The following is a 23910-nucleotide window of genomic DNA, read 5'->3' as shown; positions in this document are numbered from 1 at the left end:
ATGCGACGAAAAAAAAATGTTACATATTTAAAACATTATATTTTGTTTTACGATCAAAACTGTCGTCATATATGAATGTCATAAAGTTTTTAACACTTTATAAAAATAAAAGCACATTATGTTAGGCGACGTATAAAACAAGATATGTAAATTGTAAACAAATGTAAAGAGCGCGAATATATATGTATATTTCCAAAGAAGTTCCAAAGAGAAGATTGCCAAAGATTTGTCAGATTAAATATTGAATCGATCGTATTATCAATTAATCATTAATATCGAGCGAAAGTAAAAATCATATCGCAATTGAACAGTATTAAAAAAAAAAAGCAATTTCTGTGGCTTTGCGCAAATTTTCAGAAGAGGTTACATCTTTTTTCGTTAGATCTTTTATTACGAAAAATATATGAACAAAGAACTATGTGACAATGCGTTACTTAGCGAGATTAATCCTAGTAGCTTCCTTCTGCCATTCCCCTCTCTCCCTCTCTTCATCTACTCTCTAGATGTCTAATCGCCTACCTTTTTCACGAACTTATCTCGTGTAGCGCATCGCGTCTGATTATTCGATGCGCAGACGAACCGAACCTTGAAATAATAAGCGTCTTTCCTGATTCCGGGTTGTGTCGCCGTGTTCACACGTGTACAAGCGACAACCGATGTGTGAACGCATTACGCTCGCCGAACGCGTGGCCAAGAGCGTAACAGTTTTCTATCCGACTTAACGACTGGTAGTAATTTTTGTGATTAATAACAAATACAGAAGCGAGATTTAATGTCCGTAAAACAAACGTAAATAAACTTTCAGTGCTAATTTTTGAAGTTAATGATATATTAATTCATAAATTAAAAAGTAGACAGACTTGTATAATCTCGTATAAAGTACCCAGCTTTTTATTGATATGATATACGATTATGTTTTTTTCTACATACATGTATATATATTTTTCATCTTGGCTTTCTTAAATTTATAAATATATAAAAATATTGTATAGAAAATATTTATATAATAAACACATGATTATAATGATATATTCTGGTCTAAGCTTTCTTCCAGACTGGCAATTAATATTTCAACGTCGAGTAACTGATTGAATTGCGGGAGAAAATGCGGAGGGAGCAATGTCGCTATACCTGCGCCAGTGGGTGATGCTTTTTCTAAGACTAGCAGGCCGTGGAATAAGTAAGTAATGGCCGCGATGGCTGGTATATGAGAATTAAGGGGGCGATGTAGCGGGTAGCGTCGGCGGCGGCGGTTTCCTTGAACGATGATAATCAGCGATTTCGTGACAGACACGGGGCCGTGGCCACGCTAACGAGCAATCGCAGGCCGACGTTCGCTCGGGCGACACTTCTAGGCGTGTAGATATGCCTTTAAGGACTTTACCTTCCTCCTCCCTTCCTCCGCGGTATATATGCCGCGGTCGGCTGGAATTACTTCGGTCTCTCTCTCGTCGCGCACCGGCGTGTGCGTCATGCAGAAATTATATCGCGCGCACATTGCTAAGTGCCGCTCTAAATTATAGTACGTTTAATCAGTTAAGAGAAGATACATTTTCTATTTCCAGGAAATCAAGGCTTTCGTAAAATTGTCACGACGTGACAAACTTATATCTTATTAACGCACACACATAGACATTTTTCGCGGCATTTCTCGAATATGCGTCATCTATTTGACGAAGTTATATTTAAAACGTCTAATTTACGCAATAGAGCGTTATTTGATAAAACTTTTTTTACGCGAAAGAGACAACTGATCCCCGGGGGAATTATTTCCAACGCCGAGTGTCTTTTAATAATCGCAGATTTCCACGATTATACATATATAAAAAGTATACAGTACATTAACCGTTTCGACATCCGACGTTTTATTAACGTCAAGCTATAAAAGAACGGTATCTTTAAAAATTCGCATCGTGGCTTCTCGAAATATTCATACGTATCCCATATTAGCCGTAATATCACGAAGAAACTTCTTTCGGCTTTACGACTTTCGACGGATAAGTACTCATTTCGGACGGGCGGTAATCAGCGCAGGTCGCTTAACTAAAGAGATTAAAATCGTATATATATACTTAAACCTATCGGCGATGGCAGAGAGAGAGTTAGTCGGTATATATCTCGCCTCTTTAATACGCGCGCGTGCACATATTGTGTGCGTTCGCTCTCCGAAAACATCTGCGAACACCCGCACGCACCGCACACGAGGGCAACCGCAGAACTTGCGTATCACCGGCCATTCGTGAAGACCGCGAGGCAGATAACGATATGACTTCGCCTCGGTATTCATCCATAAATTCACGAGACAGGGACCCGGCGCGCGCGGGATAACGTTCCGCCGATGGCTGTGTCGTTGCAGCCGGCAGAAGAAAAGGGATTAATGGCCGCCAAAAGAGCAGAGAAAGAAAAAGAAAGAGAAAAAAGCATAAAGGGAGAGAAAGGGAAGTCGGGTCGCCGAGGGGATGCCGTGGCTGATACGGACGATCGCTTCGTGCGCGAGCGGACTGATCACTCCGCCGTCGCACTTATAATTATTATTCGTATTTTAATGGCCGCGTGGAAAGACTGCAACGCCTTTGAAGCTGGCGGGTGAGACGACGGCTCCTCTCGAGAGCCTTCTCTCCCGATCTCCTTCTCAGCCTGCTTTTGCAAAGAGAGAGAGAAAGAGAGAGGGAGGGAGAGAGAGAGAGTGCGCAAACCCCCTCGTGCTTTTAAAAATATTGGGGATTTCAGATATCAAATGCCGCGTATACCATTGCGCCCTTGAATCAGCCGAAAGAGAGGGACGTGTGTTCTCTCACCGTCCCTTTCCTTCCCTCGTAGAGCGCCTCCGGCGGAGCCATTCAATCAGAGACCGAAGATAAGTCGCGGCTTTCGTTTTTAAATCTCCTCTACCGCGGGAAGCGGAGTGGTCGATGTCGATACACGACCGTTCCATTGTTTCAACTCTCTTCGGATATCTTTTTCGATAATGCTATAGTGTTCTTTCTCTCTCTCGTTTCATAAATTCTTTCTTTTATTAACTACTTCAATGGTACAAATTGTGTGATATTATTAATAATTATATTATCGTAACTCTATTTTTTTAAAAGACAACCTCGAGCCTTCGGTTTTTCAGAACTTGGTATGCAGAAAAGAATTAAAACAAAATACGCCGACACCTTTTTGACACCTTTCAGTTGTTTAGGTGTCGACGGTATAGTTGAACATTATATACATATATAAATGAAAATCTTTAGAAAGTTAATTCTGAATATTCGGCCGAGTTAAGATTGATGAGAAAGATCTATAATTTGCGAAGAAAGCGGCTGACGCGGATGTGAAATCCTCTCTGAAGAAAGAAGGCCGATGATAAAGCGAGACAAGTACAGAATGAGGCATCAATCAATTTATGCAACCCTTCGGCCGATTAAACCGAATCAGCGGGTCGAAGACATTTGGTTCTCAGTGCCCCCCCCCCCCCGTGTGCCTAGGTTAATATAAATTAATAGATAAATATACAATTAGAAGTAATCTATATTAATTAAGGGAAGGTCTTGCCTTCGTGGTGGCTCGACTTGCCTCCTTTGTGGCTGCATCGTGAATATCCGGCGATTCATTCATTAACCCTCACCTTCGACCTCGAGTCTCGGAGCCGCGGAGGCTCCAATCATACCTCGAACAATAACCGAACGAGAAATACCCCTAATGTGTTCTCGTTGTCTTGGCCTCGCTCGTCGGTTCGCGAATGTACCTTCATTTCTTCTTTATACATTTGTGCGTATATATAGGTACATAGGTGTGTGTTGTTCAATTTGTATCTAATACTATTATCTAGAAATGAAGGAAATACTCAATATATCTTACTTTACAAAAATTGTTCAATATATCCAAGACAAAGGATATATAAGAAAAAAGAAATTGGCGACGCGGCAAAATAATTCCAATATATATTGCGTCGTCCTAAGAATATAGTTAGAGTGTCCATCAAATTGGTAGTACGATACAATTTATCATCACTTATTACCAGCCATGCCGTTGCCAGTAATACATCACAACGACTCGGCGACGTTCGTCGCTGAGTCAGCAATAAATTTCTCGTCGCGAGCGCACGTTATCGCGAGGCAATTGCAAGATTTGCGCGGCTGGATTCGTCTCGGGCGTAGAATCCGTAAATCAGTGCCGACCTACACGCGGTCCATCCTGGCGGCACGACGGTGCCTCGCCTCGAGAGGAGAAGAGATTGCTTTACAAAAATTATCTTCTTTTCCTTCATCCCGGCGACGATGGCGCAATCGTAAAACGAGACAAAAGCGAAGGGTACTCGTCTGACACCCGTTCGTAATCCTAAGATTTAGACGTTACCCTCGTCCTACAGGATATAGCTATAAACAAAAACAAGGGATCGTTGTTCGGGGGGAGAGAATAGGTTACGTGGGGGAAAATGTGAGAGAGAGACAGAGAAAGGGAGGGGGAGGGGATCGTTATTAATACAAAGGGGCGATGCGGTACCCAAATCCCAATCTGAAATACGACGGAAATAATCCGGTTGAAATAAAACGAGGACCCGCGGACCACGTTAAGGTTAAGCTCGCTCAGCGCGCTCGGATGTATACTCGTTCGTTTTAACGCAGTTCCGAGCCGAGGACGGAAACACCGCGAAAGGCGGGAATCTCTCGGTTTCGGGGAAAAAAGCAAAAAATTATATACCTTGGATAAAGTAAGCAAAGTAATTAGTCGAGGAGGTAGTCCGCGATACGGACCACACCTGTGCGCGAAATCGGCTTGGTGTCGGATGTAATTCGTGGATGGAGGATAAGAGGGATAAAGGCCCGGTGTCGGAATTGCTCGGGCCCTATGAAAAATAAAGAGACATAGATTTGTTTGCGCGTGAATGTGTGTTAATAAATTAAATCTTTTTATTTTATTAATTTAATTAATCGTCGTTTGATTGTATACCTGAAAAGAATTATGAGTATCTCATTTTTAAATAAAAGTTGATAATTTCAAATTTATTTAATTTAAGTATATTATAATATTTTAATTGTACTTTAAAAAGTGCGAAATTTAATCTCGATTCAAGTTTGTTGCATTAAACAAAACGGAATATTTTGAGTATTGTCGCGTTGCTGATCGCGAAGCATTAAAAATGCAGACTGCAAGGAGGTCCGTCTTATTTAAAAGCACCTCTACGTGCTGAGGGTCGGAGAATCGTCTGATGTTGCACCGGCATTAAAAGCCGCGCGGTACCCGAGACAGGAGACTGAAATACGAGCCATGTGAGAATATCATTAGCAAATTGCTTAATTTACGGACCACCGCTGACGGTATTCGTGTGGATGCACTTTTGTCTCTCCGATGGTCTCATGACTTTGTTATTATTATCTCTTTCTATCTTCGCGGCGCTCATACACGCACGATTTCCGAAATAGCAGTCACGAAATGCGACGCGTCATTCTGTATAATCGCGATCGTTCGAATTCGCGAACCGTCAGTTGTCGCTCTTGAATTATAATGTAATCGATACACGTCGAAGTGATGTATTTCAAATTTCTCGTCATTATTAGAAAATGTGTGTTGCAAGCGATGCTTCATGTGTTGACGTCTTAGTATCAATGAAGATAAGCGTACCAATTAATATTATAATGAAGCCATTGTCCTTCATTATATATTATAATTAATATTAATAAGTGAAAGCTTCACCGGCTAGTATCTATTTATCTACATTAACTAATAAGCGAATATATTATAGAACAGATGCATTTATAAATCTTTCTTGATTAACCTTTTATGTGTGGCGTAGATACGATCGAAGGACTAAGGCGAGCATACGGCTTCAAATTAATAATAGAAAAGCCTAGACCTCTTCTTCATGAATGTTCAGTAGATTGTATCATCATTAATGATAAGTATGTGGATATAAGTTTTCTTAACAATTATCCCAAGAGTAAATGGATTTTTATATTCTAAAAGAGCGAATGTATAATATATATTTTTCGCGATGTAAACAGTTTATACATTGCTCGCATACTAACTATACATTGTATCAAAGACTACACAAATTAATATTGATTACCCTTTATAATCAAGAATTCTTGCACGATATAAAATATTGTATTTATAATATATATATTTTTTAACGCTTGTGATAAAGGAATGATATTTCGCACAAAACCCGATGAGAAAATAAAGAACGAGAGTCCCTCGTAATTCCTCATTAAAGCGTCGCTAATAATTTTTATAGAGCCTTCTCATGCCTCGGATACAATGTAGTCGAGCGGAGCGGAAAAGAAAGAAAACGATCCGTCGATTCCGACCCCCGCGACCGCGCTCTCTGCTCTCCTCCCCCGCGTACCCTTCTTTTCTCGCTCGTATATAATCCTCGGACGTTAAGTGGGGACCTCCACGGCGCCGTGGGCCCATCGCGTTTTATCACCGTGCTCATACCGTTTCAATACGCCATCAATAATAAGTCCCCTTTTGATACACCCGAGACGCGCGCGTTTACAGCCCGGTATCGCCCTTTGCGTTCGCGAAGAATGGAGTCAGATACGTTGGTTTTTTTTTACAGGCCGAGGCCGACATTGTTGCTCTCGCCGGTGAAAGATGACGGCAATTAAAGCCACGGCGAAATTTTCTTCGAATCGCGGTTCGACGCGATGTAGAGGAGCCCGGCATCGCGCGAACTCACACCCTCGTCTCTCCTTCTGCGTTCTCCTTTTTGTTATTGTCGTGTTCTCTAGGTGCCGCGACGCGAGTCTCGCGGCGACATTTATTCATGTCACGGTGGAGCAATGCCAACGGTCAGTCGAGAGGAGAAACATTGTAGATAAAATTAAAGCACAGCTTGTTGGAAATAACCACGAGGGGGGCGGTCTGATTTTATTGGGAAGTAATTCGACCGCCTTGGAACAAGGAATCTTGGCAGCGCGAACTTGCTACCGTGCCGCGTGATTAACTGAATGCAAGTGCAATTTCCGCGCAATAATTCGTATAGGGCAAATGTGACTTAGACTCAGCTAGGCTCTTCGTCTTTCATATTTACGTAATGGGAAACTCGCTGTTGAAAGGGCACTCAATAACACTTAACAATCCATTAAGAACTCTGATAAATCTTGCGTTCACAGGTATTCAAGATAATAAACTTTTCGAGTAGAGCCTGTATATGATATCTGTCAAATAAAATTATCGTCCGTATGGGATTGATAAAAATCACATTAATATTAAACACAACGTAATATGTATAAAATATTTCTTGCGTTACATTACAAGAATTTAATGCGATACTACAGAAATCTAAATTATAATTTATAATTTCTCCAGCGGCGTCTGAAAACATTAACCAATCGTGATTATCCTTCCCTCTCTCTTTGCGTATATATCTATACAATGTAATCAACGTAATTGCTTTTTATTGACATTTGTTAAAAACATTCGCATATACATAGTTTCTTCTATCGCTTACTACGAACGTCTATTAAAGCATTATGAACGCATGAAGTGTGCTCTACTCGACGCGTTTCAATTATTTTAGAGAACAATCACGATTGAATCGCTTTACCACGTGCGTAGCGTAATTAACTTAAACTAGGGAACACAGCGCGAAATGCGTTTGAATAATAATGGCCGCAGCTGGATCTGTAGTTTTTTTTATCGCTCCTTATTAATTGGTTCCTCCAGCATTGCCCCCTCCCTCCACCCCCCGACACGATGCGAGCCGAAGTGCTATATATCAGTTTGGATAATAGTTGATTCCATTACGGAAAGCTCTCTCTCGCGCATGTAAAGCCGAAGAATACGATTTTATTGTGGAGAAATATAATCGACTATCTCACCGTGCAATTAGCAGGAAGAAAAATCAACCGCATTAAGAATGCAACCGAGGGAGCGCTTCGCCTGCGTACCTTCCATTGTAATTTAGCTTCAGTAGTAACGCAACGTTACTTTCAATTAACTTTATACGTAACAGTAATCATTCGACCTGATCTGAATCAAATTGTAAAATTTTCCGTTAATTTGCCGTATCCATCGTCTATTTTGTGCGTGCGTATGTGAGTATGTAGTTCCTTACATAAAACAATAAATTATCACATTCGCGTGATATTTCGCATTCAAGTAACGCGAAAGTAAAGATAAAAAAGTTAAGAAAGAAATAATCTTGCGCACGTCAAAATCTTAATTCTACAATAATATATTCCGATTCGTTTTTATTTCTGAAAAAAATTGCCATATACAGAACCTATTTAAATCGCGTCATAAGTATATAGACTCGACTCGGAGAGTGCGTGCTTCGACGAATTTGTGTGCCGTTGTTCGTCGAGTAGAATTATTAGTGAAGAAACCGTGAAACGCGCTTCGGGTGATTTTCAATGCGCTCCGATCCGTTGCCTTCTTGCACAAATAGCAAAAGGCAAACAAACAAACAACGTTAAGTCTAATTTCAATGTCCACAACCGCGTGGAGCGGCGCGTGCATTTCCGAAGGATCATGAACGCCAGGGAGAAAGCGGGGCGTCCACGTCAGAATTGATTTCATCGCTTCTTACAGCGTGTATATATATACATAGTAATACGTATGTCCTTTTTCGCGGCTCTTCCGTCCCTTCCAATCTCTCTCTCTCTCTCTCTCTCTTTCTCGCGTTCACCTGCGCCCGGGCGTTAACTCCTACGAGAAGTCGCGAGGAGACGGTGCATCGGAAACGTCGTCGTGCAAATCCGAGTTCGGTGGCCCCGCGGGGACAGGAAAATCCAGCGAGCGGAAAAACCACCGAAGAAAAGACCGACCGGGCTGATAGCATCTTTTCGTGCTAATAATTATCGCATTAATTATAGCGCGCGCAATCTCGTCCACGCTATTCATGCACACGCACGTGCATGTATGCGCTATACACGCGCGCTGAAGCGCACACGGACAGCCAGCGCGATAAAAGGAACGGCCACGGTTAGGCATTAGCAAAGGCACACGGGTGAGACTGATTCGCGAGGCAGATCTGACAGCGAGGACACGCGTGAGACGCGTAACGAGTCCCGTCGAAGCTCTAGCTTCTTCGTTGCAGCTAATTGTAACGGCGTATATAAGACGCGCCGTCATTATGATGCCTATCGTTCCTAGAAGCAGTATGTAATTTTACGAAGATTTAGCGGCGAATTCTTCGGCGGTCATCGAATTCCCCCCCGGAGACGTTTCTTATGGGACTGCGTTCGCGCGTTTTTGATTTCGTGCCCAATTTCGATGATGTAAGTACTCGAATTTTCAGACTATTCCGAAAATTTGATCGCTCGTTTAATTAATGACGATCAAGACTAATTGAAAAGCTTCAAGAATAGTATTTGGGTCGTCGATGCGTAGGTACTGAATGAAATTGTTTTCACGAAACCATACGTCAAAACACATCGCGCTCCGAATTGAGAAGGAGACAGATTTTCCGTAATGCCACAATGGCATATCGTGGGACGTGTGCAGAACAAAGGACGCGCGCATTGGAACTCTCATCAGAATGTCGCACGTCGCGCATCGGTCACGCGTGCCAGCTAAGAATTTGCATCCAGAGTCAAACGAATGAGAAAAGCGTCGCGAGAGAACGAAGAGCAGAAGAGAGAGAGAAATAGAGCACAGAGAAAATAGCGCATGAGAATTTTGCGGGTGTGAAAGCATCGTGCCAAATTCCGTGCTAAAATCAGGGAGATCGTGTCGATCGTGATCATTTCTGCGTATTCTATATTCAGCTGTCCGCCACGATTTACGATTCGTATCCTGCTACAGTAAACATCGCGACGCGGTTGATAGCGCTCCTCAAGCATTTTCAAGCACAAATAAATGTTTTAGGTTTTTTTAAGAGAGACTCACCGATATGATGTACAGCAACGGAATTGTTGACCATATGTTGATCTGCAAAATACAAACATTTACAAATTTTAGAGCAATATTTAAAACAAATAATATCTAAAAAAAAATAATTATTAGGCTGACTAAATTATTCAATCTTTAAACAGGTATTTAAAAAAATATTAGAAAAAAATTATACAAATTAAAACGCTTTAATCAGCTGATTTCTGTCAAAAATTATTAATAAAGCGTTAACCTGCTAATTAAATTTTAATATAATAATATGTAAAAAAGATTAAAATAGTGACATGTTGTAAATATAATATGTTATAATACCTTATCCTCGATTAATATTTTTTGACAGAAATCAGCTGATAACTGTCAAAAATATTAACCGATTTTAAAGTATTATAATATATTATTTAAAACATATTATTATTAAAAAAATTAATTAGCAAATTAATGCTTTAATCAGCTGATTTCTGTCAAAAAATATTAATCGAGTTTAAACAAACTTTATATTGTTTTTTTAAAAATATCATTTTCTTGAATACAAAATCGAGGAATGGCGCGCTTGTGTTGTTCTAGTAATATAAATATAATTTAATATATTCTTTTAATCTTTTAATAAATTTTTTTAATTCTTTTCAGCGCGTTTTTAATTAATATTGTGCGATTGATGAAAACATTAATTACAATATGTTAACACACTTATATCCTTATAAAGTATCATTTATCAATTTTTGCTCGATAAAATTTATATAAAGATCGAGATATATTTCGTTCGAAAATCTTTTTGGACATCAATGTTATCATCATCATCGAGTGCAATCACTATGCAGTGTTTTCCCCGACTCTCACTAGTGAGAGAGATCACTCGCTGTTGATGTCGCCTACGTTCCTTTCGCCGCGTCACGCTGTAATTAAGCAGATCATTAACGTCATCGCGATCGGGGCGAAGGAGAACGCGGACGAATCGCAATCGCCTGCTGGCGCATACCGTTACGCGATGGTTGCGAGGCGATAGGGCACCTTGACTAATGCGACCGCGGCAAGTTGCACCTTGCAAATTGGCGGGAAGCATGCCTGCGCTCTCGACCCTCTATACGTGAAGAAAAACCTCGTATGCCATCGTGCGCGATTTAGAGACGCGCTTTTGTGCTCTCTTGCGTTTGTCCACCTTGCTCCGTGAAAGAGAGAGCATCGCGATGCGGCAGCGATTCGACCACACCTGTTCTCTCCTCTTTGACGAGCAGACTCGATAAAGTATATCTATATGTTCGGTATCTTCTAAAAATCTTCTAAGTAATCTTCAAAAAATTACGACTGGCTCCAGATAGTTCGAATCGATTGTCAAACTTGAGATATAAAAATAAAAATCGTGAAAAGACGAGCCGTGAGAAAAATAAAAAGAAAAAAAGATTCTAAATATAGAAGAAGCGCGAGATGTAAAAACACAGAGACAAAACTCGCGATTGTCATTACAGCACGAAATGAGTTACTGTAATATTAACGCAATACACGCCTACGCCATTACATCATCGCGTCACATTGGTATCAGCCCCGACACTGTAATTCAATTGCGCTGCATTTAATAAAAATTAAACGTATAGTTCGCCGGGACGTGAATTGTCATTAGTATGTCCCCGGAGCGCTGTCCCGCCGCGACGGAAAATTTCAATTTTCCGCTCGAGATAATAGATAATAACGCAAATATTTTTCCGTGTGACGGAGGTTCTCCGCCGGACAAAGGATTCTATACCTCTACCTCTCTTTTGCCCTTTCACCGTCGCTCCACCGCGCTTTGGCGACGACACCGACGAGAGCGACGAAGATGACAATGCGCGAGCTGAACGTAACGGCAAAGAGTCGGCGAAAGAGGGACGAAACGGAGACGCAGAAACGGGGAAAATGTATATATGTACGAGAAATACGGTGGATGAGTTTTATAGAGAAAGAGAAAGACACCTATACATACACACGGAGACCGACAGAGAGAGAGTGGAAGTGGAACAAAATGCTGATGGCAAAGGGCAATGCTGGAAACGAACGAACTGAACGAACGTCGGTCACAAGAGCCAGTAGCAGCGCACTCTCCTATAAATATGTATAGCCAATATCCGCTTACATTCGGCCATAGCACTCGGCGATATCGTCATGCAGATAGGTGAAGCATGCGGACTACGGGTTAGAGGTAGGTGGTGGCGGGTTGATAGACCTGCTCTCTTCGTGTACTATATACATATGTGCGGTTGTGTGTCGTGCCACGGTTCGACTTCGCGCGCGTGATGGTGAAATCCTTTGCCGGGGCGCGTCATATCGTAGGAAAATATCTAATCTGCATGTGTTTACGTTTGACGTGTCGATAGCGCCGGTGCGCGGCTCTTTCGGCTCTTACCGCGGCACAAATTCAATTACGGCGACGATGCAAAAAGGTAACGTCACGAAGATGGCGAGCGACCGCGCAACGTGTGTGTTTCGCTGCCCTAGACAGACTCGCCGGAAATCGAATTCGCGCGATGTGCGTTGAGACAAATTGCCGGTGGATCGAGTTACGCCCTTGTCAAACGAGCGAGAGTTGGGCTTTCCCGATTTCAGAATCAATTCGATTACGATGTCACCGCGTTCGGTTTCTGCAGTTTTATTTTCATATTGCACGCGCAATCCCTTAAATCCCTTTAAATCCCTTTATAGAATATAATACAGTAAAAAATCATATCGATACAAATATTGTAATTTGCACGATCCAGTATAATTCGATTGATTATTTGTAAATTAAAAAATCTGTTCCAGACAATAATGCTTCTTTGTTCCCGATCCTTCGTACGGATCGTACGTCATGTAAAATTCTGCATTAGCCGGGTGCTTTTCGGACTTATGGTCCCGCGTGAACGCACGCAACGCGAAAAAGGAAGAGGACCAACGCTCTAAACGCAGCTTTGAGGCCCAAAGGCGTCACCCATCGCGCTCATTTCGCTTCTTTCCTCGGTCTCGTGAGGCGCCTTCGCGTCGGCTCTCTCTCTCTCTCTCTCTCTCGTTGGTATTTTTCAATTAATTTTTTTTCCCCGTGCCTGGTCCCCTTCTTCCCCCGACGCCCGAGTCTTTTGGGGCACGCGTGCCGCGCCGGATATCGACAGGGTGTTGGTATATATATACTCGGGGGCTCTAGCCGCGCGCGGCTCTACCGAAGCGAAGTGGCCGCGGATCAATCAGAGGCGGCCTATAATTAACGAGTTACGGCCCCGACCGCCGCGCGTTTGCATTAAGACGCGGCTTTTTGTCACTCATCTCTCTCTCGAGGGACCGACCAGCCCTGGTTCGTAATTACCTTGCGGCGGCAGACGGTCAGTATCCGCTGACGGGGTTTGTGTATACGTAGGCGCGAGTCGGACCCGCCGTTTCTTCGCGCGAAAGAGCAACACGCGGATTCTCTTTAAGGGGGGCCTTTTCCCCCTGGTCTCTTCACCCTCTCTGTCGCACGGCTCTTACACTCCTCCGTGCACGCAGTCACTTCGATTGGCTCTATATACAGTGTGGGTTTTTCTCCGTTATGCCTTATACCGGTGTCCTTCGAGACGACACCGAAGCGAGAGCGCTTCGCTTTCGCGGCGTGAAGGGGGAACCGGGAGGGGGGCATAACAACGTCTAGAATCGTAATTAGTAGGCGTGAACACACGCCTACCAGACACCGCGACTTCTTCGTTCTTCTCCGTTTCGCTATCCGTCTGTCTTTTTTTTCCCTTTCCTCTTTTTCTCTCTTTTCCTCGCCATTTCACTTTTTTCCGTGAGCCGCGTGTCTCGTGAAAATTGTTTGCGATTTTGGGATTATCTCGTCTGTGTAAAATGTGACATGTAGTGGTTTTTGATCTATGGAAACTGATTGATCTGATTAAACTGATCTTTAATGCTCTTCAAAACCGAGAATTTTTTTTCAAATTTTTAACATTAAGAAAATATTTTCATATCAATATGGAAACATTTTTAATTATCAATGATAGCTTTATGACAATAAGCAAAGCATTATATCTTATTTTATTAAAATATTAAGAAATAATATTAAATATAAATAGTATCGATTTAGTATCAATATTAGATTATCATCACAAGAAAAGTGAAAGAAGAATGTAATGTCGAGGGTGATTGGCGTCTTCATTAAAATTTCAATTTCTATACGTGCGGATTTCTCCGAGGCGGATGTTTCCGTGATCTGATAGTATTGTGCGGATGCTATGAGCCACGCAATAACGTAGAATTATTTAGAAAGCAAGTATATCAGCGAAACTGTTTCGCTAATAAATCTTGGATAATTTAGACGCAGCATTCACATTTATAATTTTATAGATTTATCACATTAATAATGATTCATAGCAATCGTGCACACATAATAGTTATATGATCAATTGTAATCAGAATGTTATGTTACATTTACTGTTTTGATTAATTTATTTTTATTAACCATGTAATATGTGTAATTTGTAGTCTTTTTTTCATCAAATATTAAAATTTCAACAGTATTATATATGTATGTATTTATAATAAAATATATGTAATATATTTTAATATATTATGATTTTAATAATGTTGTTATTACATAAACACATGTTAAAAAATTTTAAGTTTTAGCTGTCTCTTTTTTTAAATAGAGTTTTTTAAGTGATTCCACGATACATATCTAACAATCTATTTCACCGAGTCGCAAGTAGATCCGATCGAGATATTAAGTTGTACCTTAGCGAGCAGGCGGCTTTCTGCTGAAGGCACTTTACAATTGCATGAACCGTTCGTCAGAGATCGCGATCAATTAATTTGACACTCAATTCGATATGCCAGTGGCAGATGCAACCGTTTTGTCAGCATACATACAAGTCGTCTCAGAAATTGACGCCAGAAGAACAACACACATAGCAGAAAATGAACTAAGAATACTTTGATAACAGTTGTTCTTCAATAAATTCTGAATCATCAAATTTATAATTAATTAATATAATTAACGTGAAGCACTTTGAGCATGTAAATATCAGAATAAAAATTAATGTATTAATACATTTTTTGTTTAAAATTGAGATATTTTTCAATGTTGAATATAGAGAAAAGGTCGTCACACAATTAAGTAATTAATTAAATTTTCATTTAGAAACAATTTTAATTTCAACATCAAAGAATCGAAGAGGAAATGTATTATTTCTGATTAAACCTGTATATACACGTGTGCGAGCTGGACGAGCGTATAAATGACTTCGTCGGCAAATTCGCGGTCGGCGAATTGTACGAAATAGCAAATCATCCTGGTAAAGAGCCGAGTAGTAGAAACTGTCAGAAGAAAAAAGCTAACTACAAAATAATAGAGGGACCGGAGAGAAGAGACCGCGGTAGTGGAGTTAGAATGAAGCAGAAGGGAAGGAAGCATTTCCGGCGGATACACGTCATTTTTGTCACATTCGCGATAATATCAAGAGCGTTATAAGGAATCGTTCGCGAGGGTACTGGGCTTCATCTTTATTGCGTATCGATAATGATCTGTAACCGTCGACTGACTCTCATCGCGAGTCGGACGCGTTTCAATGTCGAAAGAGACCGCAGGAAACTGAACCGCAAATTGTAGATTATTAACGGTGCTCATTAAAATATACTTTCGTATTTTATAGCGTAAAATAATAAAGTATTAAAATTACACTATGAAATATTGCATATATAAAACGTAGTCTTTAAAAAGAAAAATTTTTCAATAATGAAATAATACAAAAAGTCTCTAATAATATTTTATTTTAATTTATCTCTTTTATTGCATATTAATTTTTTTTAAAAAGACAAGATTTCTTCCTATTCAAAATTGAATAAAAAATTTCCAGGCAAGCTCATAAAATGAACTGATTTACTTGCCTCTTAACATGATATCGTTTACTTTGAAATGCATTGATCGTATAGTTTATAAACTTTTCTTGGTGTATGGTGTATCTCGACCGGAAAAAAATGAAAACCTTCGCGAATTTTAGGCGTGCAACGGTTGGAGATGCGTGCGAACATCAGACGCATGTCCGTACATAAATCATTCGAGTTCGCATATAACGCAGTAGCTGGTGCAATTGTTATGCTAACCACTTGCCAGTATCTGCTCTTATATAGCCTATGTTTCCTGCTCGACCACCTGTTACCCTCTCGAACCTCGACCCCGCCTTCGTAACATTCAGCTCATTCATACTGGTTTGGCACATATGCAACAATCCCTGACATAGCCGTTTATAGTGTTTTTCAGGTCTTTTTTTTCTGTTTTATACCTAGACTAGCTTACATCAAAGTTTTTTAAATAACATGCTACAGAATAAACGTAGAAATATTCATAGTAATCTAGGAAATGACAACTGATTCTACAAATCTTAATTGAACGATAGTTCTATAGAGTAAGTGTCGAAAATAATACATTTTCACAAGAGAATTCGAAGTTAAAAATTACTTTAAATGAGGAAATCTATCACTCGTCTTTGATATTATTCACAGATATCCGCAGTGAAAAATGTATATGTTGCACAGCCACAGGGGAAGAGTGCTGAAATATTTATTAATTATATTTACATCGTTACATATTTAATCGTGTATTACCCGATTCACACCTTACCCTTTGCCACAGCCGAATATACTTACAATATCATTTCCCACCATTACGTTCAGATAAGAATAATGGACCGTGTCAGGGAATTTCCTTGATAACTATCTTAATAACGATCCATTCTTTCATCAAAGCGCAAGTTAACGCGGGGACGAAAATATACAACTCCCATGGAATTTATAAGAAACGATTATTATCGATATCATGAATGCTATCAGATTGAGTTACTCAACGAAATATAAGGCGCGGGTCGCTCTAGTCGCCCTGAATTATACATCACAACGCGCGCAACGCGCGTCCGGGCATGAACAATAATGACTCGTGGCCTGCGCGCCTTGTCTTCGGTTAGCTCATCCACTCTGCAGACGGTCTCTTCGCTCACCCCTCTCTGCTCAGCTCAGGAAACTATGACTATAAAAGCAACTCGCGCAAGATACGCCGTCGAGATCACCGCGGAAACAAATGACGGCGGTGCGAGCCCTTTTAATTGCCGCACCTGCCCCTCTCTGCGCAGCCCCTGCGAAAACCTGTAGGTGATAATTTTTCTTCTACAGCTGGTCAATTCTCTTTTCGACCTCGTCATTCGCGCCTACTCGAAAGACCTCACCGATGAGCGATGAGTCGGCCAGATATTCGTCGGTCTATGTATCGCACTTCTAATATTTCGAATGTGAATAAATTATTTCAAATCATATGAGAAAATACATCAATATTGATGATATGAAGAAGTAAAATTCATTAACTGTTTAATTAATTATTATTTTCTTTTAATTTATCACGAATTATTTTATTTTCTCTATAAGAATCTTTACATATAATTGTAAAAAATAATATTGAAATCTATATGAATAAGAAAATTATAGAAATTTAATAATTAATATAATCCTCGTATCTTATTGAAAGAAATTGTAACTGAATTACATTATTGATTAGAGCAATATATGTAATAGAAAAAAATTTTATTAAAAAAAATTATTATTTCTTCTGTAATAAAAATTCTCACGTACAAAAGGCAGAAGTGTCGATAGGATATTTTTAGCATTCCATTAGCGCGGAAACCGTTGCAAATCGAATCGTGCGTGTGGAACATTTTGATGTATTATTCTCCTGGATTTTCTGTCTCCCTTACACGTGTACGGCTTTCCTTCCCAAGTGTATCGAACCGCGAAGCGGCAAGGAGGGGTGTCACGAAGACGTCCGCAACTAGCACGAAGAGAGTAATCATCGGGCAGATATTTATTTTCTATTATTTCGTGGGAATCGAGCAGCGTGCTCTTTGTTCTGGATTTAGAGAGTTCGTTTAGTCTCTCGTTGGCGCGATGAGGGGATTCGTATCTTTCACGGCTCGTTTCCATCAAAAGTGACCACGAGATGTACCTTTGATTTCTCAATTTTTGATAGCAGCAAGCCCGAATAAACTTAAATCATAATCTTTCAAGAAGAAGAAAATTAATTAAGCTGGTACGTATGGCAAGGATTTAGAGCAGGATAATTATCATCTACGTCAAATTTATTCAAGTGTTCGACCGCGAATAAAACAATGCCTCATCCATATCCGAATAATATGGCTTTGCCTTATTAATATTTATTTCAGTATATTAAATTTATTTTGTTTTAATATTATTTTAATTTATACATATGTACGCACACCAAACTATATTAAGATCGTTAGTTGTCGACGGGTTTGAATAGCATTTTGTAAATTTATCGGCCCGGTTCTGAATAATCCTGGGAAGATTTAGAGATGCGTGCGATTCGTTGCGTGGCGCGTTAGATGTTGCGTGATGCGCGGCCGATTGGTTCTATGGGAATCCGGCAGCATCGACGAGGCCCGTTTATTAACCTACTTAGATACCCGATTGTTGGTCGAATCTAAACGCAGATGGAGATATTCTCCTGTGTTATTGCCACTCTTGATTCGTTAGCGGATCGCGTGGGGTGGAAGATTGCTTCCTTGATGCTCGCCCGTATTAGAAAAGCGATACCCGAGTGTACGGATCGGCTAATTCTTCGAGGGAGCTCTATCGTGTACTCTACGCGTGCCAAGTGTGATGAGAAATAAATTGATTGCGTTATTCTTTCCGTGATTTGATAAATTAATCTCTCTTGCATACGCTGTAGCGTACTTTAATCAATGTAATATATCGTTAAAATTTTTCGATACTTGTTCTTGGTTTCGCAAACATTTATTACGATATATGTATATTGACGTTACATAGCTATTTATATACACTATATGCAAACATTAAACGTATATATATATATATGTTAGTTTCGCAACATAAATCACGTACTCCTCATGGATCGATGCGCGTTTCTACGAAATTACACCGAGAAGTCCGTAATTCTGACGCAAGCACATGCGGCCAAGTAGAATTCACAATGGGCGTAGATCGAGAACGTCGCTATTAAGGATAATAGAATATGCAACGAATCATTTTCTCACAGGTAGAGACGCTTGCCTCTTCCACCTTCCTTCCAAAGTGGAATTTCACAACTTATACTATCCAATAGAGTCCTTAACTGGCGCAATCTGTTTAGCGTTGTAATTGTTCTACACACACAACACACATACATAATTTCCAATTATTTATAATTTAGCTCTATTTTTTCCTCAAAATTTTCAGTTTGCCGCCTACACACTGCGGATATAACTCTTTTATAAATGCACCTTTTAAAGATCGTTTGGATTTATGTTGGGCACTGAAAGCTCTGCACGATATCGTTCTGTCACGAATAGCCACGCGACAGCGAAGTGTTGATAGCAGTACGTCAGCCGGCAAACACTGACATTTTTCGCAACACAGCAAAAGTTGTACCTATCTCGCTTTCTCAGCGTGTGTTAAAAACTATATTAAACTATCTTAAACGAGCGAACCATCGATCGAAGTAAATAGCGATTTAAACAATTTAAGATAAATGCGAATTAAAAAAAAATAGAGTATTAGAACGATAGATAACAATAACACTTTTTTTTATATACATGATGATAAATATATTTAATCTTCAAATCGTTATTTTATATTCAAAAAAATTATTAATTATTTATATCGATATTTATATCCGATTAATTATTAATAAAATAATTATTAACAAAAGGTTACATCACTTTGAGAGAAGGCAAAGATCTGTAAGAATCGCGATATGTATTCGCATTTGTTTTTTCTAGCATAATATAATATTAATTCATCAAGGCGAGCGCGATATTCGCAGCCGACCCGCAGCTACCGAGACTAGGATTTAATTACTTTTCATACTTCTCGTGCGGCGGACGAGGCATTGATGGTCTGTTCGTTTGGGGGCACGTGGAACGCGTTACGGGGGACAGGGGGTGCACTATGCATGCGCCGTGGCTTTTAAATAAACGGCTGTCTTCCCCTTTGACTTTACGATAATGGGTTTGTTTGCATTCCAATTTCAAGAAGTTTAACGACATCCTCCGAAGCGTGTCCCCCCTCTCGCCAAACTTGGTACCGAAGATTCGTAGATCGGGCTTCTCTCCCCCCACCCCCCTCCCCCTATTATTTCTACGAAGACTTGTGGGCGCGATCAGAAGGCCATAATAATTTGAAACGGCCGTGTGTAGATTTATTAAAGTTTTAGCAAATAAGAAATATGCAGATTTCTCGTACACGAAAGATATAACTAATGGTTCAGATAACTAAAGTTTTTATCGACGAAAATTTTAATAGCAAAGTCATTTGCACAGTTAATAAAATATTAATAGTTAATAAAACGAATAATAAAAAATATTATCTAAAAATAATGTGACACAAACCTATATTTAAAATTTAAATTATCTATACTTTGTTGCGTGCATGTATAGAAATAAATGCTATTATAAAAAGTAGACTCTCTGTGCAGAAATGAGAAAATATATGTGAATGTCCGAGAGTCTGTGTATGCGTTGTACATGTATCTCTGCATTAAAACGCGAGGATGAGCATCTAAAATCATCTTAGCATTTTAAACCAACTGTATTTCGCATAGAGCAATACTATTTCGCATCGTATTAATAACTTTATTAATGAGAGCATGACGTAAGAGCATGTTTGCACATTGTTACAAAAATGTGTAAATGCAATGGGAATCATTTTGCAGCCAAGGGCTAGCGGCGCGCCTGGCAGAAGTTCTCAAATGTAATAAGGTAACAATACCTGGTAGTTGGTTTTTGCGGAGAATTGATGTACCGGGAAAAAAAAAGTTACAGACGTGGGAAATTCCCGCGAAACTCGACAAGGCAACACATTCGCCAATCCCAAATTGGAGTGCGGAAAGTACCAGGCGGGAGAGCGTATGGAACATGTCGGTAGCCGCGCTTCTATCATAAACCCTCATTATCGTCATAATTATTATGCAAAGAATATAATGCGAGAAGCGGCAAGCTTCCAGAATGCTCTCGAGATCGGCCGTCCGACAGACTAATTTCAATGCGCGCGAATAAATTGCGAGAATAATTTTATAAAATAATTGAAATATAAGGGAAAGCGCACGCGAGGCACCGTATCTTCCGTATATTTCGAAAAGTACATCGCAAGTATACTACACTCTTATTATATCGATATATTTTTATGGATTTTCCGATAATTAGAAAATTGTTTTTTTTTTCGCAACGAATTATATCAGCTTATTTTTTAAATATTATAATATTTTAATAATAATCTAAATAATCTAAAATTGTTTTCTCTTTTCTCTTTTCTCTCTCTCTCTCATTTTTATATCCCCAAGTTATAGAATATTGGCCATCCTCTTGATATAAGGTATCGATATTATTACGTTGAATAGGAATGTATTACAATTCTTCTTGTACACGTTTACGCTTTGTTGTTCGCAAGCAAGACGGAGTTCAGGAAGACGTGTACAGACTGATCGATCGAAGACTATAGAGTTGCAGGGGGAAGAGACTTGGTATAGCTGCACCGCTCGGAAGAATCGCTCGGAAACGCGAGATATATTGACCGGACGCCGCTATCACGGAATCCGTGCATTAATAACGCAGCCGGTCTTTAACCCGTAAACTTTGAAACTCGGACGGGGGTGCGATTAAGAGGCTTCCATGGGGCCGTTTCGTGCTGGCCACCCTCGCCCCGCGCGAGAGCAGACTGATCCGCGGGGGAGACGAAACGGCGTAAGGGAGTTATGGACGCCGTGGATCGAAGACTTCGCGTGAGACGACGGAAGAACGATCGTTTCGACGATTGCGATTGTTTGCGTTGCACGAAGTCGCCAAGCCGACGAGACAATTAGAACGGTTTATAATATGGAAGATGGTATCGACGACGGTAATTATAGACGGGAATTATAACAAATGAATGCGCAGCGCGACCTGAAGCCCAAGTCGGCGAAGCGCATCGATGATGCAATGCAGAATACGGAAAAAAAGACATTTCATATAATTGCTCAGCTCTTACGAAATAGATAAATTTACACGAAAAGAAGCATAGAGTAAAATTGATCAATCCACGCGCAATAAAACACGTGGATAATAATATAAAAAATTTAATTTCTTCGACTAGCGTAAAATAAAAATTAAAAATATTAATGTGCTAAAATGTCCGCAATGTTGCGTGACAATTATCGTCTTGATCAATTTTTGTTATTAATTAATTTTTATCAAATAATATTATCAAATAATTTTCATTCTCACACACGACTATATTATAGGAATTTTGAAGATGAACATTTCTGGATATAGCAGAGAAACAATTATTTCATTGCATCACTCTTTTCTGAATATCGGTATACTCGGTACACATAACATACGATTAGATGCCGAGAGCGATGGTGCATTACGTCGAGCAACATTGTTATTAAGTATGCCTCGTGAGTGGTAGCAATGATAGCGGGGGCCCAAGGCTCGAAACAGTTTGGCTCTTATAAAGACGTCAAACTATAGCTAACGAAACTTTTGTAATATATCGTGGCTATTACAAGAAGAAACCTCCGTCAGTTAGTAGTATGACTACGATGACATGAGAGCAACTTATGGGGCCCGTGTTTTAGAACTTTGTTTATCAAAATAAATATCTGGATGCCATGCTCTCTCTCTTTATGCTTATTTGCTCGCGTTAGCGGTAATTTTACACGATCAGATGATATAATTATAAAATCGTACATTAGAAACAGAGTAATCAAAATCTCTAATTATTATAAAAATGATAATATGTACGAAAGAGACGTATTTTTTTACACAAAGATATCCTTGTTTTATAATTGAAATATTACTTGAAAAATATATCTAGCTATTCTCCACATTAAACTGGAGCAGTACAATTATCTCTCCATTCCGCATTATCTGCATACCCTATTTTCTTGTACCTCGGTGCATTTTTCTCGAGATATATTCAGAGAGCGGAATAGATTGGGATTGTCAACCAATTACTCGTCGCGTGTCTAGAGCCGGCTATCATCTACCATAGTCATCAGAAGCGCATAAAAGATCTTTCGACCGCTCTTCGTTGTCACTATCGTGCCTCTTCAGTGCGCGTAGTCGTTCGGCGCGGGTAATATTCAATTTCAGGCATCTCCCTCATTCTCTCTTTCTCTTTCTCTACGCGATGCTGGTGCAATTTGCCTGGCCGGCCGCGGGAAGAGGGAAAAACACGAGCAAGAAGAAGGCGCTAGGTGAGGCGAACCGAGTCGAGCCGTTCTCAAGAGCATCGTGCGCGATTTCTTTCCTCCACGCCGTCATCTTCGCCTCCGGCTATCCTTCTCCGCGCACCATCCACCTTCTTCATCCTTCTACTAGCTCGCAATTCGTGAAGGGGACTTTATTGCCGCGCCTTTCGTGCCCGCGTAAACTGCAATAATTGCGGGCGATAGTGCACACGGTCGTTATACGAAAAACGGTATTAGAAAGGACGCGAGAAAATGCAACGTGTCTCGGTTACATCGGGGGACCGAGACTCGGATGTACGTTTCAGCATCGAGATGATGCTGCGCGCGAACAGAAAGAGAGAGAACAATGGAACAGTCCGTTTTGTTAACGCCTAAAGACTCCGACAGCGCGATGGTTATCGATGCGGATGCATCGGTGCATAGGAGAATGTCTCGGCCCATGCCAGATGCGTTACGGTTAGCAGTAAGCTGTCAATTATTAAAATGAGCTAATTATTGTTTTCTCGACTAGTCCGAATCGAACCGTGACGGACAGCTGCAACTGTACGCTTTCGGGACCGAGGAACGAAAAGAGAGAGAGGGAGAGAGAAAATGTGCGTAGGGAGAAAGAGACGAGAGACTATCCTGCGTAAGACGCTCTCTATAGATGTGTTGCAGCGCGTGCTACATGTCTTGTATCATTATCCGGTAGCGTGCACCGGGTGTTTGACGCGAGTTTGGCACGCTGACGCGGCTAAATTCGGGATTTTCTGAGATTAATGACGAGCGCGCGACGACGACGTGATCGGTAAAAGTCGAGAATAATTAATTTTTTGCAACGTAGTCTTCGTAACGATCGAGACGTGATTTGCGACGTTCGCAGCTCGATTGAACGTTGCCGATAATAT

The 23910-nt window shown here is 40.3% G+C and overlaps 1 long non-coding RNA gene across 1 annotated transcript in view; it reads right to left on the bottom strand.

Moving 5' to 3' along the window:
- LOC145942283 (uncharacterized) overlaps nucleotides 1-23910 on the bottom strand; it is a 92913-nt gene that overhangs the window by 46358 nt on the left and 22645 nt on the right. The window contains exon 3 of the long non-coding RNA XR_014426344.1: nucleotides 9823-9864. This is a non-coding gene — a long non-coding RNA (uncharacterized LOC145942283). The remainder of the gene's footprint in view (nucleotides 1-9822; nucleotides 9865-23910) is intronic.

The sequence above is a fragment of the Prenolepis imparis genome, unplaced genomic scaffold (assembly GCF_030444845.1).
Source record: "Prenolepis imparis isolate NDT839.2.m4 unplaced genomic scaffold, iyPreImpa1.0 SCAF_10, whole genome shotgun sequence".
In the NCBI taxonomy this organism is placed as follows: domain Eukaryota; kingdom Metazoa; phylum Arthropoda; class Insecta; order Hymenoptera; family Formicidae; genus Prenolepis; species Prenolepis imparis.
The sequence above is the reverse complement of the archived record's forward strand: the minus strand, read 5'-3'. Positions and strand labels throughout refer to the sequence as shown.